The sequence below is a fragment of the Lissotriton helveticus genome, chromosome 11, assembly GCF_964261635.1.
Source record: "Lissotriton helveticus chromosome 11, aLisHel1.1, whole genome shotgun sequence".
In the NCBI taxonomy this organism is placed as follows: domain Eukaryota; kingdom Metazoa; phylum Chordata; class Amphibia; order Caudata; family Salamandridae; genus Lissotriton; species Lissotriton helveticus.
In genome coordinates this window covers 735,580,921-735,595,863 of record NC_136072.1, presented here as the reverse complement: position 1 = coordinate 735,595,863, position 14,943 = coordinate 735,580,921, and the positions used below count along the sequence as shown (strand labels likewise).

The following is a 14,943-nucleotide window of genomic DNA, read 5'->3' as shown; positions in this document are numbered from 1 at the left end:
GTTAAGGGGTATTTTTAGGGTTCAGGGTCAGTTTTGGGTTGTTGGGTAAAGGGGTATTTTTAGGGTTCAGGGTCAGTTTTCAGTTTTTGGGTAAAGGGGTATTTTTAGGGTTCAGGGTCAGTTTTGGGTTTTTGGGTAAAGGGGTATTTTTAGGGTTCAGGGTCAGTTTTCAGTTTTTGGGTAAAGGGGTATTTTTAGGGTTCAGGGTCAGTTTTGGGTTTTTGGGTAAAGGGGTATTTTTAGGGTTCAGGGTCAGTTTTCAGTTTTTGGGTAAAAGGGTATTTTTTGGGTTCAGGGTCAGTTTTAATTTAATGTACGCTGGATTTGGTATAGTAATAATTAAATTATTAGAGACCAACATATACTCACATTTAATATACAGTGCAAAATTTCTGATAAGATTGTTACATTATAGTAAGATAATGATACAAATAGTTCAACATGATTGTAGAAACATTATTTTTATTTATGTTTCACAAATAAAATATTTCATTACAAAAATCTTTTTATTACATTTGGTTTTATAAACATATTTTATAAACACAATGATAAGCAACTATACAGAAGCATTATTATTTTCATACTTTTTGTACAAAAATGAATATTATTTATTATCTCTTTTACATATTGTAATTTCATAAAGAAATGTAGAAATAACAAAAGTATTTTTTACACTTTATTTCAATACATAAAATATTTATTATGTAAGTCACATATTTTTAACAAATTTTTCAATTATTATAATTTTTGACAATGTAGTTATATTTCTAGACATTGTTAATATAAATATTATTCTTTTCATAATATGTATTTATTACATTCATTTACATATTTGTTAATCAAATCATTGTAGGATTAAAGTAAATATTTCTTTACAATAATAGAAACTTAATGTTCATTTTTGCATATTTAGTGAAGTATATATATTATATTTTATACTTGGGACTATTTTATTGCATTTGGGTGCTTTATTTTGTAACCGGGTTAGGTCGTTTTGGGTTATTTGGAAGAAGGGCTGATCGCGGTTGGGAGACACTTCACGTCGCTTCAGGTAAGGTTTATTTTATATGTTTTATGTGTATTTTAATGATTTTTTGAGATTAGTGACCTTATATTTTGTGTTGTTGAATGTGAGGGAGGTATGTTTTAGATTTCGAAAACAGATAATTACTTATGGTATATACATGTAGTGTTAGTTAGTTAACTCATTATATATAGAGTGAATTTTAGTCTTTTACGGTATATCTACAAGTGAAATCATCTATTTTAATATGTTGGTACCTAATTACTAGCTAATTAATGTGGGTGGGAATGTCTGTTTTCTATGTTTTTGTCATAGGTGTACGCTACATCGGAAGTTCCGTTTTTTTTTAAAGGAAGTGTTTGTTTGTTTAATTCAACACTGCTTTACAAACACTTCTTTACATTTTTCGGTTTTGCTGGAGCGATTCTTTCTATTTTTCTAATTTTTCGGGTTTTTTATGCTTATTCGATGGCTCTGGATAACGTGGATGTCTTAATTTTGGAACAGTTGTATTTGTACATTTTTTTTTGGGTTACTTTGGCACTACCTGGATTACTTTGGTGGACAAGGAGGTTATTGGATTGACAACATGATTGGTAAGTCCTTGCTTTCTTATTTTGTGTGGGTGGGTAATGTTATTTTTATTATGGAATAGTTTTTTACTTGTTATTTAGTTTTAATGTGTGCATATATTATAATAATATCTCTATATATTGCATACATTAAATACTTTAGAAGCTCACGTTACATATTTTTCCATACTTAGGTGATACTTTTAGTGTTTTATAACATTTTGGGAATTAATTAGAGTAGTGTTTTGGCAATGATATTTAGGTATTCTATGCCTTTTGTACTAGGGTAAAGTTTAACTTGTTCTTCCAGGTACTTGTGCATTTGTTTATTTTGCTTGGATGTTTTAGGGACAAGTTCAGTTACAGATTGGTCCATTCTAAATTCCTGGTAGCTCTGTTCTTTCTGTAGGCATTTAATGAAATGTTCTAGAGTAGGTTTGGTTCTGCCAGTTGATTGTACAAATGCATTGTGCCAACCTTCCACTGCATTGTTAGTTTTTGAATCTCCGTTAAGGGTACTTCTGTAAACGTTCCACCAGGGTATGAGGAATTTGGGATTTCGTCTGTGGCCAGATCTGTGGAGTCTGCCTACCCAGGTGTCTTCAAAGTAGTCGAGAAATGGACTTAATTTAGCTTCATTTTGTTTGTAGAAGGGGCTGTCTATAAGAATGTTGTAGTGTTCAGCTACGTCTGTTTCAGGTACATAAGCAAGTGCAATGAGTTTTTTAATTTGGAAAGCAAAAGATGAGTTTGTAGCATATTCGACACTTAGGGTAGTTTTTTGAAGGTGTCTCCATAAACACTGGTTTAAATGATAATAGCAGCCTTGAATGCAGGTATGGGGGTGGATTTTTATGATAGTTGAGAGCATTGCTTGCTCAAAATCAAGAATGATACTTTCAGGAGAAAAATCATTAGTTTTTTGTTTAATTATATTTATTAATTCCATATATGTGGAATTATTTTTGTTTGGTAATAGTGCATATAGCAAAGGTATGTTGCAGTTGTGGTAGAGGCCATGTATTGTGTATAATTGGAAAAATGGTTTGGGACAGATGTTAAATGTTCCATCCATCATCCAATATTGGCTTTGCTGCAGTTTAACTAAATTCATACTGGTACCAAAAATTATAAGCCTTTTGTCATTGTTTTCGTTGTCGTAAACTATAAATGGTTGTTTATTTAAAGTTATTATTTGGTTAGCAGTTAAATTTATATCCTGATATGTTCTGGGAGATGGTGTTGTAGAAGTAGTAGCTTTTTTAGTTCGTGCTATAGTTCTTTTTAAGGAGAGGATATTTGGCATTTGAGTAGTGGCAGTTTTGGGGATTTTAGGAATGGCTTCTTTTAAAATGACATTTGTTTGCTTTTGGGAACCTGTACTAGCTTCTTTTATATTTTCCAAAGCTGTTCTAACTTCTATTTCAGTAACATTAGGTGGATGATTGTGTTCCCTAGTATACAGTACTGTAGCTTCTTTAGTTGTTGCTCTGCCATAGCACTTGTTAGAATAATATTTACAACATTTCCAATTAACTTGCATGCCATATTGCTTTTCTTGTGTATAAGTGTAACCCATGTAGCATAGTAATAGTTTTCCTTTCTGGCTGGTCACAAATTCGGCTCCTTCAGTCATTTTGTACTTTGTATATCTATAAAATGTATATATAATAGTTAATGTCAAATTAAATGTGATAAATAATCTATGTAAGTGATAAGTAGGAATGTTTATACTTACGTGTTTTTGAATTTACAGCAAAATTAGGAGCTGCTTGCTTCTTTAGTTGGGGATAATTGTTTGTGATGTTGTTGTAGCTGTTATGAAAAACATGAAAGTAGTATATTATTAATTAATGTTTCGGTACATTTGCAATGTTAGAGCTCATTTCTACTACAAAAGTGTATCTTCATGATTCACATTGTGAAGATACTTACATATTTTTTTAGGTTGGTCTTTGCCAGTATAGTTGTTTCTTCAGCTTCTGGAGAGTAGTTTGTAGTGTTATCTTAAATAAAAAAGGAACATATGTATCAGAATAATCACCATGTTGGTATGTTTTTTAATAGATTATCTGGTAATTATGTTCTTTAATATACTTACTTTGTGATTATTATCTGTATTATTCAGAATGTGGAGTTCTGTATTATGTCTGTATATCTATTCATTGTGTTTGCTCTGTAAATAAACAATATATAATAGAACATAATTAGAACAGTTCTAAATGTTTGTATTGTTTTTCCACATTTATTTCAGTTGCATAATACTTACGTAGTAAAATGTATTGGAGAAATAGTACTGATGTCCTTAGTTCATTAGTAGTGCAGTTTTCAGTAGTAGAATCTACAGAAAAAAAGAAATATGTGGGGCAAAAGTCATTATTTCTGTGTGTTTAGATTTATGTGCACATAATGAATCAATGTGAAATTACTTACATAGTTATTAGAATCTGTATTCCTAGGGTTTGTTCACAGTTATTTTGAGTAGAATATTCAGTACTCGTTGTATCTAAAAAAAATAGTTTCATATAATTATTTAGCATGTTAAGTAGTATGAATAGCAAAGGGGCACTGGGTATTTAGCAGGTAAGTAAGTAGTATTAGCAAATAATGCACTTTCTATTTTATTTACTTACTTAGAAGATGTGATAGTAGGTTGATAGTCTGGTTCTTCTAGTTGTTGTGCAGCAATTCGGATAGAGATGAATCTCCTTCAGTGACTTTTGGCAAGTAGTTTGTGCTTAGATTTTAATTGTTTATATAGGGGAGTGTCAGTAGTAATTACTTTGCTATTGGTTCATTTAAAAAATTAGGTTTGTGATTGGTTAGTTAGTATATTTGAATTTCAGTTGTGATTACTTTGTAATAGAAGTGAAAAACAAAAACAAATTATAAAATTATACAAAGTAGTATAGAATATTTTTATATGTTTAGGTGATATAATTATACCAATAGGATATTTTTGACAAATTAATAGTGTGTCTATAGTATTAATTTAAGTATTGTGTGTTTATTTAGATGTGAAAACATATAAAACGTTAATTAATTATGCAGACAGATGCATATAAAAAGTCGATATAGCTGATAATCCGATATTGAAGTGCACAATATTTTTGATGTCGATATTATAGTTAATGTCATTATTTTTTGTAGATAGCGATATTTTTGTTTTCCAATGTTAATGTAGTCGATATAAAAGTAAACGATGTTTTTGTATATCGATATTAAAAAATCGATATTTGTGTATATATCTAGTTAAGTATAGGAACCCGATATTTTTGATTTCGATATTTTTGCTCTGATATTTTTGTACGTCGATATTGTGAATCTCGATATTTTGTCAGACATTCCCTTTCATGGCTTAGGGCCATGACTCCACCCCAACACAGTCTTTCTGACCCTGAAGCTGGGTCTGGTGGCTTAGTGGACTAATACGTCCTCTGTAGGAGCCTGTGTTTCACCTCATGGTTACAGGTGCAAGTCCCGGCAAGTCCATTCAGCCTTTCATCCTTCCGAGGTTAATAAAATGAGCACTATTGAGTTGGGTAAAAATAAAGAGCTGTTATTCAGTGCCAAGATACCCTTCTGGGTGAACGTGCTCTTTACAATGTATGTTATGTCATGTCAGGAGGCAGATAAGGTGGGAATTTGCCCCGATTAGGGGGTTTGCTCCATATCTGGTCCCAGGGGATAGCAAGCCCACCGAACACCAGGGATTTAAAAACAATGCCAAAACAAACAAAGGACCATCCTGTTATGGGGCCAAACTCTCACCACAGAACAGCTAAAGAGTCTTTCTGCCCAAATGAAGTTTTTCCACTAATCTGCCCTAGAGGGGGATGGGAAGTCCACTAGCCACTATGGATTTTACTTTTAAGCAAAACAAAGGGTAGACACATCCCATCCTGAATTTAGTTCATACCCTAGTATGAGAAGGAGCAACTGCACCACCGGGGGCGCAAAGAGGAAGGTTTGTCCCAATTTGCCTCACAAGGGGGAAGAAAGCCTACTTTATGCCAGGAATATCTTTTTTATAAAATAGAGGGGTGGTGTCTGGCCCATCCTGAAATCAACTCACCTCAAAAGCCTCAAACGTCTTTCTACTCCTCTGGGAACTAAAGCATCTCCATCTCTATGGCCAGCAAAAGAACATTTCTAGTCTTCTGGGTGTAGTTTTTAGCACATGGACCAGTAAAGTGGGCATAAATCCCACTTTTGTTCCACTTGCCATGCTGCATGGCTACACTATTCAGGCTTGGGGTCAGTTGCAACCCAAGGAAAATTACTAAATCCAGCCATTTCTGAAAACATGAGACCATGGGGACCCTAAAGTGGTGTGCCTTACATGGATTCCATTACATTTTCCTAACCACAGTGCCCTGAACTTTGAATCAAATCGTTCACTTTCCTCACATTTCTGTGACTTAAAGTTCCAGAATCTGCAGGAATCCACAACATTTCTACCATTTAGCATTCCCAAATTTGTGCTGATAAGAACACTACCCCGTGTGTGTGGTTTGACCTAGTGCCTTCAATAGGAATCAAGCAAATCAGGTACTATACAAGTGCTTGTAAAGGACTTGTCTCCAAAACATGCACACAAAACAGGTACCTGAAAAGCAGCAGATAGTACAATAGTGGTAGGGTGCCTCCAGCGTGACATGGAAAGAATGGTTGTGAAGTATGACACCCCAGTACACACGTTTGGCTTACATGATCCTCTGTTGAAAGCCCTCAATCAGTTGTTTTTACATGCTACGCAATATGGCCATATTACCCTGGTTTTACACCTGAAAAATGTATGCAGTTTCAGTATGGTACACACAGGAGAAGTAAGATATCAGCACAAGATCACATACTTCCTTAACCTCCTTCCGCCTGGTCCTACTTGTATTTTGCCTGACCTTTTTCTCCTGCTTCTGGTCCTGGTCCTCCTTTTGCTGGTATTCCTGATCCATCTCCTAGTCCATCCCTTCCTCCTTGTCTTCCTCCTTCAGGTTCACCTCCTGATCCTTTTCATCCTCTTGGCCCTCTTCTTCTTTCTCCTCATGTGCCTGGTCCACATTTTACATCTGGTACTAATAACATTTTTCTTACTACTTCTCCTAAATTATCCTGGCCTTCTTCTTCCCCCTTCTGGTCCTCCCAATTCTGTGTTCCTTGCACTGAATCTGCAGAGAGCGGCCCGTGCAGGTAAGAGCAGTGGGGCGGGTTGGGGTTGGGGGGACTCAACTAACAATGAGGGAAAATGAATTATTTATTACATTTTACCTCATCGTTAGCTGTTAAGCTCCCCCCACCCCGCCTCACCGCTCCCACCTGCACAGGCCACTCATGGAATTTGTCGGCTCTGAGGACGGGGGTCGCAAAGGTAGTGCTGGGGGTAGCAAAGGGCAAGCCTCCTTATTGACATCCATGAGGGTGGCTTAGGGCAGGCTCCATCACATATCACAACAGTGACAGGCAGGGCTTGGCCAAAGTCAGCCATATACTAAGACAAATTGGTGTCTATGAAAAAGGGATTGATCATGGGCAAAGTTCATCATATTCTTCACTCCTCTATGCTCTACTAGACTCCAAGCTGTACACACTCTACATTCCTGACACCACTGGGTCCATTGAAATGCTGGCAGAGTTGGGCACTGTCAGTTACATGACAGACTAGTTGTCCAGAAAGGCTGTAAGCTTGGGAACTGACTGCCTCATTTATGAGACTCCTTGCGCCTCTGATACGTCACTTTTTGTGACGTTCCGTGGCGCAGAAGCCTGCATAATATTTATCAGGCAACACTAAGCCACTTTTTTTGGCTTAATGCTGCCTGATAAATATCAGTCCCTTTAACGCAGTGTTCTGCGTTAAAGGGGCGTGCAATGGGTGTTGATGGGGGTGTTCCCAGCAACATCCATGGCCTTTTGACACTGACCCAGATTTACGAGAAATCGTAAATCTGAGGCAGCGCCAAAACCATACGCCTCCCCTGGGGCGGTGTAAGGGAGGCACAACGAGGAGAAATATCTTTATTTCTCCTCGTGTTTTCCTTTTTCCATTCTGCAGCACACATAGAAAGGGGAAAAAGCCTCTTGTGTATGTTTTTGTACAGCAAGGTTTCTCTTCCTGTAGAAAAATATTCATGCCCGCAACGCAGGCCCCCTTGCACCATGGTGCAAAGGTGTCTGCATTGGCGCACGGCAGCCCATTGTGCGCCGGCGCAGGGGAAAAGGACAGGAATACGCCGTATCTTAGAGATAGGGCGCATTCCTGCCCTTTTCTTTTCCGTTGGGAAGCGCAGCAGCTGCGCTGCCCTACGGCAAAACATAATAAATGAGGCCCCTAGTGTCAAACGAAATACTATTAGGGCTGTGGCAAAGTCAGTTACTTGCCAGGATGTAGGTCCTACAGAGCTGGGACGGTTATCGCATAGTAATGTCATGTGACACATAATTCTTCGCTTTGAAAAATCAATAATATGAAACAATTTTAATTGGCTACCAGAAAATGCATATACAGCTTTTAAAAACGAAGGGCCTCTTTATGAAGCTGTGCGTCACTTTTACGCTGCTGGTGCGTCACTTTTTGTGACACACTAGTGGCGTGAAAAATGTGCCTTGTTGCGCCATATTTACAAAGTGACGCATCTAGGTAGATGCGTCACTTTGTAAACCACTGCACCACATTAAGCCTGCGCCAGGTATAATGTGTGCAAGGGGGGGCGTATTGACGCAAGAAAGGGTCGTAGAAGTGACGCAGTGAAAGCTATGAGATTTGACTGCGCCACTTCTAGGACGCAAATGCGTCAATATCTCAGGCCTGCCTCACAGCAGGTGTAAGACTGACACAGCCCTTTCTTGCCCTATGTGAAAGGATACATTGCTGGAGTTGCGTCAATTTTGTGACACACTCCAGCAATGTGTCACTTTTGCGCCCTACAGATACGTCAGAAATACTGACGTATCTGTAACTCCTTGCGACATGATGCATCATACAGTAAATATGACACATCAATCATGTCGCAAGGAGGGTGCACTGAGAAGTCACGCACCGCTGCTTTCACGCAGCAATGCGTCACTTTTCGTAAATGAGGCCCGAAATACATATGAATCAGGCGCGTAACACCCATTGGACTCACCGGGCTTCAGCCCGCCTCCCCGTCGTGTGTGGCAGCCCGGGATGAGACAGATCCCGGGCACACACACAGCCACACCCGAACGTTTCACAGGTCTTTAAAAGACCATTTGAATGTTAATTAGGCCTTGCTGTTGTTTCACCCCTTGTTGGAGGCCCTGCAGCTCCACTCTGCCTACTGATTAAAGTTTCAGCCCCCCCCCCCCCGAAATTTTTTCTTAGCCCCCCCCGAAATTTGGCTCTAGTTGCGCCTCTGATATGAATATTAGAATAGAGTGTGATATTAATTTGTATTAATATATAGTGGAGCAACAGTGAACAAACCAATTCATTACCTCTTAAATCACCTGTAGACGGTATCCTTGCCTTCGACCTTGTAGAGCGCTCTGCTGCCTGAGCTAGATTCACGCTGTACAAATAGAACTCATGTACATACTTAGTGCCTACTGTCAGAGACATGCAGTTTCATATCGTTGTAAACCTATTTTTAGCATCACGCACATAAACAGCCCTCACTGCATTCACCTTGGAAGTACGAAAGGGTACATGTATGTCATCCGTTTGTAAAACCTGAAGTCACTGCCGAATGGCCGAAGCTGGAACTGTATCAGTTTAATTGAAAGCAGGCCCTTCCGATGACTCAGCCCACACCGGCACCGCTGACGTGCTGATGGGATTTGAAAAAAATTAAAATACTTATCCCGAAGATAGCACGGGAAGTGTGCGGAAGAACATTGGCGTGTTTGCGTTCGGGGACATTTCATGAGAAATAAGGTGTGACGCATAAGCAGCAGATTGAATCAGTAGTAGACAATAATATCTTTGAAGAAAGAGAAGAAAGAGGGGAGGGAGGTATTCTGCAATTGCCCTGCAGCTGCATGCATGAAGGCCAGTCATGATAAGTCCCATCAGAAACCTTCCTTGACCAGCGCTGTATACAGTGCGTTTAGTGATAAAAAAGATGGGGATCTCTAAAGGGGGTGTAGGTGTGGCCAAAGAAGAATAACTAGGAAAGTCTTATAAGTGGTGTGATTTTGGCAACTAAGGGCCTATCCTAAAATATATGCCTAGAATCTCTTCTGGCTCTCATAGCTCTGGTCTTACTAGTGTGAAAGAAAACAGACACTCAGAAAGCTCTCGGAAGCATAACATGTTTAAGGCAAAAACATAGCTTAACAGCAAAAAAATATTCTAAATACGATTCGCAATGTCAATGAACTAGAGTTTTGCAGTCTGAACAGTTGGAGCACCTCATGATGATTTCTATACATTTTGGCTCTACTTCTCTATACATTTCGTTCAACGCAGTTAAGCAGAGGGAAGAACATATGATTAAACTGAATTTCAAAATCAACACTAACAAGCAGATGCCAAGCTCACATCATCTCCTGTGAAGAAAGCGGAGAAAACTTTGGAAGGAAGATACAGTGGGCTGTAGCATAAAGCTGACCACGTAATTTGCCGTCCGTTCATGGCTATGCCAACTTCACAAGGCTATGTTACTTGTACAGTCAGGCTAAATGGCTAAGTGTGCAATGCACAACACTGAAGTACAAAATTGCTGGATGCTTATATTTAGTGTGCAGTAAGGCAAAGGTTTCGGTAGTATATTAAAAAAGGTATACAATTGATATCGCTTGTCAATACGCAAAGATATAACATATGTCATCACTGATCCTCATCTACATCTTTTCTGCCTCCAGTGATATTCAAGATTCAGGGGATACGTTTGGTGGATACCCATGCTAATAACCAAGACTCCACCCTCGGGCAATGGCGTGGCTCTGAGCGGCAGAAGCTCAGCGGCTATGAAATTGGTTGGGATAAAATGGGGGCAAGGGTTAGAAAAGCACTGGAGGTGTCTTCATTGGTTCTGTATCTGCTTCACGTGAATTATTACAGACACTAACTTACTTGCATAAATCCTTCTAGTACCTCCTAGGTAAAATACTTAGAAGATAATTAATACAAGGTGTAACCACTTCCATTGGAGAATTCACTGGAATTGGCAACTAAGGTGCTAATCACCCGGAGCCTTAGAAGTCAACACTATGGTGTCCACTAGGATGGTAGGCGGACTTTAGTCCACCCGCCACCCTAGCGGTGCTGTGGCGGTCGCATTCCGCATTTTTGACATTGTGGCGGGTGCTGCTGTAAGCAGCACATGCTGCAATGTCAAAGAGGCATGTTGTGCATTGTCATGCACAACGTGGCAGGCACTGCGCTGTGCCTGTCACCTTGTGAATGGCAATGACGGGGGGTTCCATAGGTACCCCCCAAGTGCAGCCCCCCACACCCCACCCCTCCGGGGGTCCACATTGGACCCTCAAAGCATTCCCCACCAGCCTTTCCACCATGGAAAGGCCTTTCGAACCCTGTATCGTAATATGGATGGCGGTGCCTTCAAGGCACCGCCACCATATCATGCCCCAGCTCTGCCCAGTCGGCAATCGTAACGATTGCCGAGCAGTGGAAAAACGGCATACGGACTTTCTGTCCACCACGGTACCCCCGCCATGATAATGTGGTGGGGGTTAAATGCAGTTGGGATGCGGGGCGGATCGCCGCCGCCGGCCCAGTGGTGGCAATCCGCCCACCATTGTAATCACCCCCTATATGTCTATCTTCGACCTCCAGTACACACCTGCGAAGCTAGCTAAATGGGGCACCAGGAAGGGGGGATTAATGTAACAGATGCAGGCTGCAAGCAGCCGATACCCTCCGTATGTTTTATTCTGGCCCTATGCTGCTCAGATTTTTTCAGGACCTCGAGGAGCTTCTGGAAAATATTTTAGGTTCATCAGTTTCTATTAATCTGGCAGGAAAGATCTTGAAGGTATTAGATAGCACTGAAACAAGTGAGGTGGAGATGACAGAGCCAGGCTTTCTATTCTTGGCAATGGCTATTGCTCAGCTCTGTATCACTTCGCAATGCTGAAGTCCGGATCCACCCACATTTTGTAGCTGGAGGGCTAGGGCCTTGGCCATTTAAAACATAGAAACTTCCCTATACAATATGAAAGGACAAAGGAAAAAAAACTCTGGGACGAAAGATCTGGACTCCGAGTACTTCATGGTTTAATGAGGCTGGCTCCAGGGAGGGATTAGTATGGGGATTTTCTTCCAATGCTAATATAATGAATTACGCCCTCAATAAATTGTATCTGCATGCAATTATATGAGGCACGGGCACTTTATCTCCTAATGTTGTTGCATGAGGAAAATATATTAGCAGGCCTAAATGTGTATATTTATTGTCTTCTTAGCACTTGATTAATGAAATATGCTTTTATGTTATTTTTACATAAATATTCGGTTTAAAGATTGCTATGGACATGTGTTGATGGATATATGTTTGCAATAAAAATAAAAATAAAAAAAACAAGGTGAAACCTGTAGGACAGTAGGGTCTGCAATCCTATGATCACCCAGATGTTTGCTTTTTGCTTCACTGGTTTACGACTTTCCCTGGCTGTGGGCCTGCTAATCAGACCCACAGCCTAGCTGTTCTCTCTATCCAAATTGTACTCAGGTACTGAATTGGCACTGGGCCCTCTCCAAGTCCCTGTACCCAGGGCTGAGGTGCACCCAGAAGTCTCCCAGGGGCTGAAGCATGTATTATGCCACCCCTGGGCTGACTAACTAAACAGACACAACTGGCTGCTTGACAGCTGGGGCAAGGTGGTGTAATCCCCCTTTGCTTTAGATATAGTATTCCTATATCTAACCCTAAAATGGACACATATATTCCTATCAGTCACTCCTATGGCAGGCCTTAACAATCCTGAAGGCAGAGTGCTTGGAATAATGTGAAATGGTGCTCTGGCATGAGCCGAGCCCGTTTGCAGCTTGTGGAACGAAGTCCTAATAGCTGTTCCATGATAACGCTATACCATATATTCTTAAGTGCATTATGTACCTCGCAGTCAAATGCTAACTTTGGTATAACATTATCAAAACATGTTGTGTAAGGGGTCATACGCTTTGGAATACTACCCCCTCGCCAATTCTGGCGACGGGGGTAGCATTCCACCCCTCTAGAGGGAGAAGACATGTTGGTAACCTGTAACCCCGGTTAAAGTCGAACATAGCCTCAGCTCCACAAGATGGATGCTGCCACCGAGACACAAGTCTGCCCTCCTGCTGCTGGGAGTCCTCCCAGAGCAGGAGGCAAGGACAAAGGGTTTCCTGCCTGGGGCGGTGCCAGCACCGTCCCAGACAGGATTTTGTGTATCCCAGGTAGGCAGGGCTATAGAGGAAGGTGACTGCAAGTGGCACCCCGGTGCTCACTGTGCATATGCCGGCTAGAACCAGTTCCAGGGGCACACCAGCCCCTGAGCTGAGGAAAGCCCGACATGGGAGAGGGGTGTAACCACCCCCCTTCCTAGTCCCACCCATAGGGCAGGACTTAGTCGCGTGCCAGCCCCCTTTTGCAGGATAAAGGTAGGAGCAGGCCCCCTTCCAAATTAGATCAATCTTTGAATCCTGAACCGACTTTCCACGAAAGGAACTCAAGACTTCTTCTCAAGATTTCTCCCTTGTGACTAAGGAGTAGTCACCCTGCAGCAGCAGGCACCATCCAAGCATCGCGGTTTGCTGTAAGTCTCTCCTCCGGATCAAGACTGCCCCAGCACGACGAGAACCGGCTTCCCTGGCACCTCTGACCTCAACCTACATCATCAGCCCAGCTGTGATCCGTGGGTGCGACGAGACCTCGAGGGACCGGCCATCTTCAAAACTGCACGACGCTTGCCCAGCACGACTTCTGAGGAATCCTCACGTGAGTGCTTTGGGGCCCGAGAAGCCCCGACCCTGAGCAGCTCCAGCACCGAAGTCCAGCCCCCTTGCATCCACGAGATCTGCGTGGGGCCCTTCTGCTCTTTGCTGCTCACCGCGTTGTCCAGGTCACTTGCCCGTTGGCTAGTGGCCCTCCTGACGACGAACGTCGACGACAACACTGCTGGTCTGGTTGCTCCAGACTGGCCCTTGCTCCCCTCCAACAAAGGAGCACCCCGGACCCTCCTGGTCCACTTCAGACGCCATTTTGAGTCCACCGCGTGGGCTTGAATTTGCCAAGACTTGTTGCCCCAATCCTGGGTCCAGCGACGTCGACAGCAAGTATCTTCGCGGGACAGCTCGCACCTCCATCCTGGTCGCCGACAACACCTCCTGGTCCGAGAGACTGCAGAGCCCAGCAGCGCCCACTCACCTGGTCGAGGTGACTTCGCCCGGTGCCATCCTGGTGCCCACTTAATCACTGGCTAGTGATTCAGAACTTGGTCCCCTCTGCTTACAGGTCTTCTTCTTCCCTGATCCAGGCTTGGATCTCCACGAACTTCTTCACTGGCCGCCTGCCAGCAACTTCTTTCTTCAGGCTCCTGGTCCGTCAACGAGGGTTTCCGACGCAACTTGAACCCTATGCAGCCGCAGCCCCTGGGCTAGGTAAACCGAGTACTCCGGTGCTCCAGCATAGTCCAACACTCCAAGTGTTCGGATCCACTCTTGTTTTCGTCCCACCTAGTCGGGTTCGCCCGAGAACAGTAACTTTGTAATTGCTAGCATTCCTAGACTTGTGCCCGCCTTACGCGTGAGAGTTCCCACTCTGCACACGGCGTCCCTAGGCCTCCTGCTTCTAATCTAAGGGTTTAGTATTGTAGGCCTAGCGTTTCTACAGTCTAGAAAAGTATTACTTACCTGCTAGTAATTTCGCATTCCACTTGTACAGTATATGGTTTTTCGTGCCCCTCTGGCATTTGTGTAAATTGTGCGACTTTAAGTATTTCTTTAAGAGTTTTGTTGTGTGCTTAGCTCCCTGTCTCATAAAGAGCCAGGGTAGTCTTGTTATAAATAAATATACAGTTTATTTTCATAACAACTTGTGTGGTGTCCTTTCACTTGGTGTTCAAGGGGTAATGTGATGGTAAAACAGCTGGCTTAACACGCCCTCTAGAGTCTTAGCCTTAGACTGCTCGTATCCATGCTACTAGGATAGCTGGTCTATAAGGTTGACTTACAACCAATCATCAATAAGGGTTGTTTGGACTGATACATAGTGATCACTAGAATAGTGAGCACTGCATATCAGGCCAACTTCTCACATTGGTGAGCAGCGGTTGGGATTTGAGCTTGCTGTTGTTTTACCACACGTATCCTAAGAATATCATTTGAAAGATCACATAAGTGCCAAGGTACATATAACTTAGCTTAGAAAACTCTGAGTTCTACTG

The 14,943-nt window shown here is 41.7% G+C and overlaps 1 long non-coding RNA gene across 1 annotated transcript; it reads right to left on the bottom strand.

The window, feature by feature from the left end:
- Nucleotides 1–3,363: 3,363 nt before the first annotated feature.
- LOC144791130 (uncharacterized) lies at nt 3,364–4,354 on the bottom strand. The gene is made up of 5 exons (XR_013602304.1): nt 4,030–4,354; nt 3,866–3,937; nt 3,698–3,772; nt 3,532–3,602; nt 3,364–3,411 (listed from the first exon to the last, which is right to left on the bottom strand). It is a non-coding gene; the product is annotated as an uncharacterized LOC144791130 (long non-coding RNA).
- Between the last annotated feature and the right edge of the window lie 10,589 nt (nt 4,355–14,943).